The sequence below is a fragment of the Mus musculus genome, chromosome 4, assembly GCF_000001635.26.
Source record: "Mus musculus strain C57BL/6J chromosome 4, GRCm38.p6 C57BL/6J".
NCBI classification, from domain to species: Eukaryota; Metazoa; Chordata; class Mammalia; order Rodentia; family Muridae; genus Mus; species Mus musculus.
The window spans coordinates 13,436,535-13,448,133 of NC_000070.6; the positions used below are offsets into that span (position 1 = coordinate 13,436,535).

The following is an 11,599-nucleotide window of genomic DNA, read 5'->3' on the forward strand; positions in this document are numbered from 1 at the left end:
AGAAGCCAGAGGCAGCAACAGCAGCATACTGGGTCGTTTGAAAAAAGCTTGGCTAGGCTCCACACAACCTGACAACAGCTGAGATTTCCAGAAGTACTTAACCTGGTTTATAGGTCATGGCCTAACTAAAAGTAGGCTTCCCTTCATCCCAAAGTGAAACTGTAAACTGGCTCTGTTACCACCCCTTTCTTCCACTCATCACCTTGTGTTCTCATTTTACGTCCTTGACTTGATTCCAGAAGTGATGTTAGTCAACACATTAATTAACAGATTTAAATGTCTTAAATGAACCACTAACTGCTTCATGCAAAGTAATTGCATGCCTGCTAGCATATGTCACCCCCTTTAGTGCCCCTTTCAATCCCCAGGTCCTCTCAGATCTGTCACTGAGAAATCTGACTATTTCATCACGTATATACTTTCCTAAGGAGTCAATATACAGACTCCTATATTTTTTTTCAGCATAGCTTCCTATACAGCAAGTACCCACTGCTCAAGATTGGCACTGGCGCTCATGATTCCTTATCTATAGTAGTTCTTGACCAATTATGCTCTATGACTTGCCAAAGCTTCCCAGATGGTCTGTAGTGGTGCTGGGACCAAGGTAACTTGTTACTTAGCACTTTCTATTACATTCAGTATAAATATATTAAAGAACATTTCAAAGATAAATACAATCGCAATTAATAAGCAACATAAAAAATACTTTGCAGTGCTATATTACAATGTTTATACATATATTAAGTTGTAAATTATTACATTTACACACACATGCTTTACACTGACATATAATTTTATTTAATTCTTACAGTAACTATAAATGAGAGTTATTATTCTTTCAACTTTACAGACACAAATAGAAATACAAGTAACCTTGAAAGTTGTGAAATGATAATGGTGGAGTGGGTGGATTGGCCTGACTCTGTATACCTTACTTATACTGTTGTTGTTAGGAAACATTTCTCTATGAATTTCTCATACTTCTGTACATTGAATGAACAGGAACACTGCCATTTTGCTCCAACCACGTTTTCAAAATCACCTAGAGAGTGAACAGCATTGAGGGGCGAGCCAGTGTCTCCATCCAGAGCACAGGCCGAATTATATATCCAGAACAATATTATTATATATCCAGAACAATAAAGATACTTTGTCTCTCTGGAGCAAAACCTTTCATCCTCAGTGTAGAGTTCCACATCTATGGTTTAAACCCACTCCATGTGCTTACATGACAGAAGAAACAATGACATATGTAGCAGCAAAAGTTTGGCTCTTGCTGGGGAGTCACATGTCCTGTGCCAGCTTGCAAGCCTTGTGCAATCTCAGGCCTTTGAAACGTTAACAGCCTTGATTACAGTAGCTTGAGAAACTGAAGGACCCAGAGGTTGGGAAGATCCTGGCTGCCTCCTCCATTAGGACCTCAACTTGGTGGTTTACATCTTTCATCTAACAATAATCAACTAGAGTTTGAACTCTTCAGTGACTAGATAACTATGCCTAAAGGAAAGGCGAAAATTATTATCAATAGCAACTATATTTATTGCTCACGAATAAAAGAAACATTCAATATCATAGTGTCTTTATCTTAGTCATAATTGTGACTATTTCAGACATCAGTCATAAGCAAGAAATGTTATCAGAAAATACTTACTCCTATATGAACTGTGTCAAAGCAAAACCAGATTGAAGTACTCCTGCTAGCAGATCAGTCCTCCCACCAACCTGTTGTCCCAGAAAGGCTCTGGTTAGCATTTTATGGACAGGAGTGCAAGACCAACTCTTTTACCCTGGGATGAGTTCTTAACTATTCTTTGACTGTGGAGAATGACTTGTGACTGCTTATTGTTAGAATGGATTTTTCAATTTCCAATCTGATGCTATCTTTTTTCAGGGCAACTAATTTGGTCATTAGACCATACTATATATTAATCAGGAGAATGTTATTCATGGAAAATATTCCCTAAGAATGCTTTATAAACAAGCTCTTATAGGAATATTAAAACCACACTTCACAGTACCACACCCTTTCCAACATGAAGCAGGCATGGGACTTGGTACTTGAGGTATTAGCTGTGTGGATTGGTTTGACCAGAATGTCAGGTGACAAATTCCTGTTTGATCACCAGCAGGGTGACAGCAGTGAGAAAGAGGAACAGGCAAAGTACACAATGACTGGTAGAAAAGAAACCAAGTAGATGAGCACACAAGAGAGATTGCTTTATATTATTATTCTTTCATATATTACACAATCCTCTCCTCCCAGTTCTTCCTCCCTCACCTCCTCTTTCTCCACCATCTATTCTACCTCTGCTTCCCTTCAGAAAAGGATAGGCCTGCCCAGGATATCAAGTTAATATGACCATGGCATATCAAGTTACAATAATACTCGACACTTCCCTTTGCATTAAGGCTGGCCAGGGCGATACAATAGGAGAGAAAAGGGTCCCAAAAGCAGGCAAGAGGGTCAGAGACAGCCCCTTACCCCACTATTAGGAGTCCCACAAGAAGACTAAGTTGCACACCATAGCATACATGCAGAGGGCCTAGGTCAGTCCCATGCAGGCTCCCTGACTGTAGAACTCAGTCTCTGAGAGTCTCTATGAGTCCCTTTGATTCTGTGGGTTTCCTTGTGTTGTTCTTGGCCCCTCTGTCTCCTGCAACCCTCCCCCCTGTCTTCTGCAGGATTCTCTGAGCTCCACCTAATGCTTGGCTGTGGGCTTCTGCACTTATTTTCATCAGTTGCTGGATGAAGTCTCTCCAATTCTGATTATGCTAGGCTCCTGTCTATGTGTTTCTAGAATATCATTAGGGATCATTTCATTGTCTTTAAAAACAAATGCTGGTTGTGTTTGGTTCTTTCACAGGTCTCTGAACTATCCAGCTTCTGATTCCTGTACCTCCAGGCCATGTCAGGAGTTGGCTTCATTTTGTGGCATGAGTCTCAAGTTGGTCCGGTCATTGGTTAGCCACGTTCATAATTTCTGTGCCACCTTTACACCAAAGTAAGCAATACAAATTGTGGGTCAAAGGTTTTTTGGTTGGTTTGGTGTCTCGGTCACTCCAGTGGAAGTCTTACAGGTTACAACAGATGGCTTCTTCAGGCTCTCTATCTCCCACTACTAGGAGTCCTAGGGTCACCCTTAGAGATTCCTGGGAGTTTCCATTGCACTAAGTTTCTAGCTTGTCTCCAAGATTGCCCCTCAATTTCAGTTGTCCTTTCCAATACATTCTCCACCCATCATCCCTCAACTCCTTCCCTCCTGTTTCTATATCTACCCTCCTCTAGTCCTCCCTTGGCATCTTTTCTATTTCCCTTTCTCAGGAAGATTTATGTGTGCCCCCTGTGCACTCATAAGGGAGATTTTTGATAGCCATCATATGTATGGAACTGGGCGAGAGTTTTTTTTTTTTATTAGATATTTTCTTTATGTACATTTCAAATGTTATCCCCTTTCCTGGTTTCCCCTCTGAAAGCCCCCTATACCATTCCCCCTCCCCCCTACTCATCAACCCACCCACTCCCACTTCCCTGCTCTGGCATTCCCCTAAACTGGGGCATAGAGCCTTCACAGAACCAAGGGCCTCTTCTCCCATTGATGACTGACAAGGCCATCCTCTGCTATATATGCAGCTGAAACCATGAGTCCCACCATGTGTACTCTTTGGTTGGTGGTTTAGTCCCTGGGAGCTCCAGGGGTACTGGTTGGTTCATATTGTTGTTCCTCCTGTTGGACGGCAAACACCTTCAATTCCCTGGGTCTTTTCCCTAGCTCCTCCATTAGGGAACCTGTGCTCAGTCCAATGGTTGTCTGTGAGCATCCACCTTTGTATTTGCCAGGCACCAAATTTTCTGAGGAATGGCCAAACTTTGGTTTGGTTTGGTGACTGTATATGGGATGAATCCCCAGGTGGGGCAGTCTCTGGATGGCCTTTCCTTCAGTCTCTGTTCCACACTTTGTATCTGTAACTCCTTCCATGGGTATTTTGAGGTAAAAGCAGATGCTGGTAAGTATGTGGAGAAAGAGGAACACTCCTCCATTGCTGGTGGGATTGCGAGCTTGTACAAGTACTCTGGAAATAAGTTTGGCCATTCCTCAGAAAATTGGTCATAGTACTATCTGAGGGCCCAGCAATACCACTCCTGGGCATACCCAGATGATGCTCCAACATATAATAAAGACACATGCTCCACTATGTTCATAGCAGCCTTATTTATAATAGCCAGATGCTGGAAAGGACTTAGATGTCCCTCAACAGAGAAATGGATACAGAAAATGTAGTACATTTACACAATGGAGTAATTACTACTCACCTACTAAAAACAATGAATTCATGAAATTCATAGGCAAGTGGATGGAACTAGAAAATATCATCCTGAGTGAGGTAACCCAATCACAAAAGAACACAGATGGTATGCACACACTGATAAGTGGATATTAGCCCAGAAGCTTGGAATACCCAAGATAAAATTCACAAACCACATGAAACTCAAGAAGAAAGAAAGCCAAAATGTGAATAGTCTGGTCCTTCTTAGATGCGCAAGAAATTCTAATATCTGAAAGCACTTCTGAGAGACCCTGAGCAACATACTTGTCTGCAATTCCTGTGGCATACCATTTGAGAAATTGAGTAATGATCTATATCAACCTTCAACACTGTGAGAGGTCTCCTCCTATTTTCATTTACTCTGTTCATGGACTGACCATGTGGGGCCCAGCTTTATGTCTTCTAGTGGATTAGGGACTTAATGTACTTTGTTACTCCATTCTCAGAATGACATAGCTAGGGCTGTGGTTCTTGGGAAACTTTACTTTTTCTGTGCTGTTTGTGCATATGATTTTGTCCAAGACCAACAGCACAGCATCCATCTTTTGTTACTCCCTTTGCACTTTTTTGCTACAGAATGGTGCTGCCATTCAATATCCTTATATGAAAATTTGGCATTGATGAAATAAAAACAGGGTTAAAAAATAAATTTCATACTTTTATGTTCATCAAATAAAGAAAGAAGAGAAAGGGGTGTGGATATAGGATAAAGGCGTAGGGTAAAAGAAATTTTATCTTTTTTATAAATACTAGATTAAAAGAAGAGAAAATAAAAAAGAAGAATAGGAGGGAGAGGAAAGAGAAAAAGAAAAGGGAGAAGGAGAAAAATGAAGAGGAAGAGAAGGAGGGAGAGGAGGAACAAGAGGAGGAGGGGAGGAGGAGGAGGCCCCATCACTAAGAAGATGGACTTCATAACTTTTCCCACAATTCCATATTTAGATGTTTTCCCAGAAATATGGTATGGTTGGCTAAATGCAGAGTTTATACTGAACATGAAGAATTATACTCAACATGAAGAATTGTACTCAAAATTTCCCATTCTTATATGCAAATACTTTTTCTTTTCTACATCTGAAAGCCACATGTGATTTTCAATCAGCCAGCACAAACAGACTGACAGACAAGCTCCCTGAGGAAATGCTGGATGTGCCATCAGGTTTCAACACTCTCCTCCTTCCCTCTCTGGAGCAAGTCTATAATTCCACATTTGTGTAAATACATATGTGCAGCATATTTATTCACATGCTGCTGGGTAGATCGAGCAATTCTGCAGTCTTTCCTGGTTATGTACTCACAAAGGTTGTAGATTCCCTAAAAGTTATTTCTGTCCTTCAATTTGCTTTGCAAGAACCAAGAGCATGCCTGTCTAGAAGGAGAGTTATAAGAGGACTTCCCTGTCCTTGCCTCATGGCTCTTCACTTCTATCAGACTTTGAATATTCACTAGTATTTACCTTAACTCTGTCCAATCTTCCCACTTAGAATGTACTAAAGTCACAGCATACAAGGATAACATTAAAACTTTCTTGAAAGTGAAATGTTTTGTCTGTCGTGATCATCCTGTAATATGACACTACCTAGGACAGCAAGCTTTTGGTGAACCTACATTGTTACCCACATTTTTCTGCTTTAGCTGTGGTTAACATTTTAAATGTAGTTCTTTAAATTGTGGGTTGACTTTTTAACTTCACACAGTGTTTCCCATTTTTCCACTGGATTGTCTGTTCTGTTTTACTCTTTCTAGAAAGCAACCTTATCCATCATGGGACTGTAAGTGCTAGTGTTATTGTCTGTATTTCACAGAGAAGAAAAGTGAGTCACAAGGAAATATAACCTAAATATGGACACATAAATGTTAAATATCAGAGCCAAACCAAGCATGATAATACAAGCTTGTAATAATCACACTGTTGAGGGTGAAAAGGGTGGACTTGCTCGTGAAGGCCAGCCTAGGCTATAGAGAGAGACTGTCTCAAAAGAAGAAAGGAGGAGGAGGAAAAGGAAGAAGAAGAGGAGGAAGAAGGAGGGGAAAGAGGAGGAGAAGAAAGAGGAGGAAGAGGAAGAAGGAGAAGGAGGAGAGGAAGAGAAGAAGAAGAAGAAGAAGAAGAAGAAGAAGAAGAAGAAGAAGAAGAAGAAGAAGAAACAAAAGAGGACACAGTAAAAAAGAAAACGTCATAAATCACAACATCAGCTTGACTGGAAAAACTGGCTGAAGTGGTTCAGTTTTATCCAGTAGAACTCATATCTTTTACTACAATTTATTGACATGTAATAATGTGCTCAAATAAAATAAATTAATGTTTAATACTATCTGTTTCTCTGGGAAAAGATTCTTGTAGAATGCAAAAGAGAATCATGAATCTGCAAACAGTGTGGGCTCTGTGTGAGGAGATTGCTTTTGAATTGAGACATGTCTGTTTAAGAAGAAACAAGTCACACAACAGAAAGGACAAGATATATTTGATAAAAGATATTTCAGTTACAAAGTCTGAGTAAGAGGAAACTCAGCTTGTTCAGAGAATTGATGTGGTAACTGGGGAAGAGTGGTCAGAGGCAGTGAAGCTTGTGTCCACATCATAGACATGTACATGTTAGATCATTCAAGTTGTTACTAGGAACCATGATTAGTGCAAGGACAAGTCTTTGGAGGAATTTAAATCTCGTATGATTCTCACGCAGAATTGGTGATGTGAAGAGATTTCAGTGAGAGAAGAGTAACTAGCAAGGTGGTTATGGCTGTACCTCAAAGAAATTCAGGTGACACATGATGGTCTTCAAGGCTAAGATAGTGGTACCAGCAGAGAAGCAGGAAGTCTCTGGGTGCTCTGAAGAGGAAGGAGAGGATGTGGATTATGTTTTTATGACCAAACTCACACCAACTCTAATAGGAAAAGAGATATAAAGAAGGGCTATGCTCTAGAGACAGCTCTGATCTTAGTCAATTTGAATCCTTTTCACCAGATATCTTCAGCCAAGAAGAAGATGGAGACCCTTCCCTCCTCAGCAGGCATCTTCATGGCTCGTTCTGCCTTTTGTCCTGGAGTTGTGCCTCATGAAGTCTCTTAGTGAGAGATCATCATTCAAAATTCATTAGAATGACGTCCAGCAGCTATCAGGGCTGTTTATTTCCCTGGGCATCAGGGGATCTGTGTGTTCATAACATTGAGGGCATTCACTCATGCAGAGTGGATGGGAATTTGATAGGCAGATGTGTCCCCAAGAAGAGGAAACAGCTGGAGCAGAATGTAAGGTCGGGAAAGAAAGGACAGGGAAGTCATAGTACAGTTAGAGACACTGGAGAAACAATAGGCTGGATGGCTTTTATGGAGGGCACTGAATCTTTGAGTACTTTATCTAAGAAAATGGAAAAGCAGAAATGAATTTTAGAATGAAAAGAAATCATGAGCTCTCTTTTTTAGAGGTGGAAGGAACCCAGCAATTATCTATCTCACCTGCTGGATACTGCACACTCCCTTCTCTCTTAGAAAACAAAAGATCCAGCAGCAATGTGAATTGTATGTGCCTAAACCTTTAAGTCTCATCCTGTGAACACTCATGCAATGCAAGAGGCTTTTGCTTGGGACAGATAAATAGATATTTCAGAGTGCTTAATGTGTGCTGGTTCTCTGGAGAAACCAAAGATGACTAAGGCTACTCACTTGCCCTCAATTCATTCATGCCAATGATCTCAAACTTACAAAGCCTGGGGAACAAGCCCTATCAAGTGGAAACCTCTGCCTACACATCCTAGAGTCTCCGTGCTACCTGCCCATGAGCTTTCATGTCATGATGCTAAATGTGGAGGTACCTCAGTCAAACACCTTACCAACAAAATAGTCGTGACACTGGGTCTCTGTTTTTAGTGTTAGAGATGGATATTTATTTAAATTCTGATATGCCAAGTTAGCATTTTCCACCAACTTGGGGAGCAGTGACCTTCATAACCTTAAAAATCTTGTGTTTAGAGGTGCTGTCTTTGTGGAGTCTTGGCAACAGGCATGGTCGTCTTCTGTAATGCCTGTGTAGCCTTTTTTGCTTCCTTGGTACACCTGATAGCCTCCTCTCTCTGAGCTTTCTTAACTTGTGGCTTCTGATTCCTCTAGGCCATTATATTTGGAAGAGATACACTAGTAACAGCTCACTGGAACTTGACTGCATAGTGGGTTCTTTTCTTTTGATTTTCTTCCCAATTGTCCTTTTTTTGGTGTTTTCTTCTGAAGAGGGTGGTTCAGTTTATCTACCAAGAATTCCTTTTGACAAGGAATGAAGACTCACATTTTTTTTAATTAATGTTTTTAATTATTCATTTTACAACCCACTCACTACCCTCCTCCTGGTCACTCCCTCCCACAATCCTTCCCTTAGCACCCCTCCCCTTCTTCTCTGTGCAGGTGCCCCCCTCCCAGATATCCCCCCCCAGGCACTTCAAGTCTCTGCAAGGCCTCATTGTCATATTGAGGCCAGACAAGCCAGCCCAGCTAGAAGAATATATCCCACACACAAGCAACAGTTGTTTAGGACCCACATGAAGAATAAGCTGTACATCTGTTACATATGTGCCGAGAGGCCTGGGTCCAGCCTGTGTATGTTCTTTGGTGGATGGTTCAGACTCTGAGGGTCCCAAGGGTCTAGGTTAGACTCTTTTGGTTTTCCTGTGGAGTTTCTATCCCCTTTGGGCTCCTCAATCCTTCCTCCTATTCTTCCATGAGTCCCCAAGCTCCATCTAGCTTTTGGCTGTGGGTGTCTGTATCTGTCTGAGTCAGCTGCTGGATGGAGACTCACAAAAGACAACTTGCTCCTGTCTGCAAGCATAACAGAGTATCATTAATAGTGCTAGGAATTGGTGCTTGTCCATGGGATGGGTCTCAAGTTGGGTGTGTTATTGGTTGGCCATTACCTCATTTTCTGCTCCATCCCCTCTGCCTGCATTTCTTGTAGACAGAATAAATGTTGGGTTGAATGTTTTGTAGGTAAGTTGGTGCCTCTATCACCCCTTTGGGTTCCTGCCTAGCTACAGGAAGTGGCCTCTTCAGGTTCCATATCCCCAATGTAGTGAGTTACAGCTAAGGTCACCCCCATTTATTCCTGGGTGCCTCCCTTATCCCAGGTCTCTATCTTGTTCTGGAGATGCCCTCACCTCCTCACCCCTGTAAGCTGCAGATTTCCGTTCATTTTCATAGCCAAATAGCCATCATTCCTGTCCTTGCCCACACCTGATCTTGAACTCCCCATACACCTCCCATAGCTCCCATTTTAATTCCCTCCCTCTATCCGCCTTTTATGACTATATTATTCTCCCTACACAATGAGATTCAAGCTTCCTCACTTGTGCCTTCCTACTTGTTTAGCTTCTTTGAGTCTGTGGACTATAATATGGTACCTGTATTTTATGGCAAATATCCACTTATAAGTGAGTGCATACACTTTTTGGACTGTGTTATCTCGCTCAGAATGATATTCTCAAGTTCTACTTATTTATCTGAAAAATTCATGGTGTCATTGTTTTTAACAACTGAATCATACTCCATTGTGTAGATGTATCACATTTTCTTTATGCATTTTTCAGTTGAAGGACATCGAGATTGTTTCCAGTTTCTGACTATTACAAATAAAGCTGCTATGTATATGGTTAAGCAAATGTCTTTGTGGGATGTTGAACCATCTTTTGAATATATGCCCAAGAGTGGTATAGCTGGGTCTTGAGGTAGAAGTATTCTCCATTTTTTGAGAAACTGCCAAATTGATTTCCAAACTGGCTGTACAAGTTTTCACTAGCAATGGAGAAGTATTCCCCTTGCTCCACATCCTCACCAGCATGTGTTATCTCTTGAGTTTCTTATCTTAGCCATTCTAATGGGTGTAAGACAGAACCTCAGAGGTGTGGCTCCATCCCTAAGCTCAAACTGTACTACAGAGCAGTAGTAATAAAAACCGCATGGTACAGGTACAGAAATAGACATGTTAATCAATGGGATCAAATCAAATGGGATCAAATCAAAGACCCCAAAATATGGTCACCTGGTTTTTCAAAAAGAAGCTGAAACCATACAATAGAAAAATGAAAGCGTCTTCAATAAATGGTGCTGGTCTAACTAGATGTCTGCATGTAGAAGAATGAAAATAGATCCATACTTATCATCAAGCACAAACTCAAGTCCAAGTGGATCAAGGACCTCAACATAAAACCAGATAAACTAAATCTCATAAAAGAGAAAGTAGGAAATACCCCTGAACGCATTGGTACAGGAGACAATTTCCTGAACAAAACTTCAATGACTCAGGCTCTAAGATCAACAATTGATATAATGGAACCTCATGAAACGTCAAAGCTTCTGTAAGACAAAAGATACTGTCAATAAGACAAATCAGAGTGGGAAAAGATCTTCGCCAACCCTACATCTGACAAAGGGCTAGTATCCAAAATTTACAAAGAACTCAAGAAGTTAGACACTAACAACCCAAATAACCCATTTAAAAAATGAGGTGGAGAACTAAACAGAGAATTCTCGACAGAGGAATCTCGAATGGCTGAGAAGCCCTTACAGAAAAGTTCGAAGTCCTTAGTCATCAGGGAAATGCAATCAAAACATCTCTGCAGTACTGAAAAAAACTTTCTTTGTCCTGGCATAGTTCTGCCCATTTCAGGGGTAAATCTTGTACCCAATGAACTGCACAGCTAGACCTTCATGCGAGGGCTGCTGGAAGCCACCAGAAGATGGTAAAAGATAGGCCATCTTAACCATGAGAAAATGATATGTCCAGAGAGTAAAGTTCTTAGGAATTACATTTAAAAATGGTATATCTTAGGTTTCTAAACAGCGAATGATTTTTTTTGTTAATATAATGGTTATACGTTGCATTGCTTAACAGAGACATGAATACTAATGGTTTTAAAACTAAAAATTGATTTCCTTCACATAAGAACCTGAGGACAAGCCAGCTGACACATACTGCTAGTCCCAGCACTAGGGCTGCAAAGACAAGAATACTGCAAATTCAAGCCAGGCTGGAAAGTAGATGCTGGACCAGGCTTGCTAGAAAAGCTTTGTCTCAAAAAAAAAAAAAAATGGTAGGCAGTCCATGAGATTATCCAATGCCCAATATCCTGCCTGAATTCTTTGAAATTCATTAGTATTCTTCTTATCCAAAATATCAGGTGTGGCTCCTACCTCTTTCACATATGGGAGATTATTGGAAAGGAGGGGAGGAAAAGAAGAAGTAAACCCCTTTCTCCTAAGAATAGCACAATAGTTCATCACATGGTCATGCCCAGC

General features: G+C 40.9%; 1 pseudogene; it reads right to left on the bottom strand.

The window, feature by feature from the left end:
* Positions 1-8,228: 8,228 nt before the first annotated feature.
* On the bottom strand, positions 8,229-11,059 carry Gm20032 (annotated as a pseudogene).
* Positions 11,060-11,599: the final 540 nt, after the last annotated feature.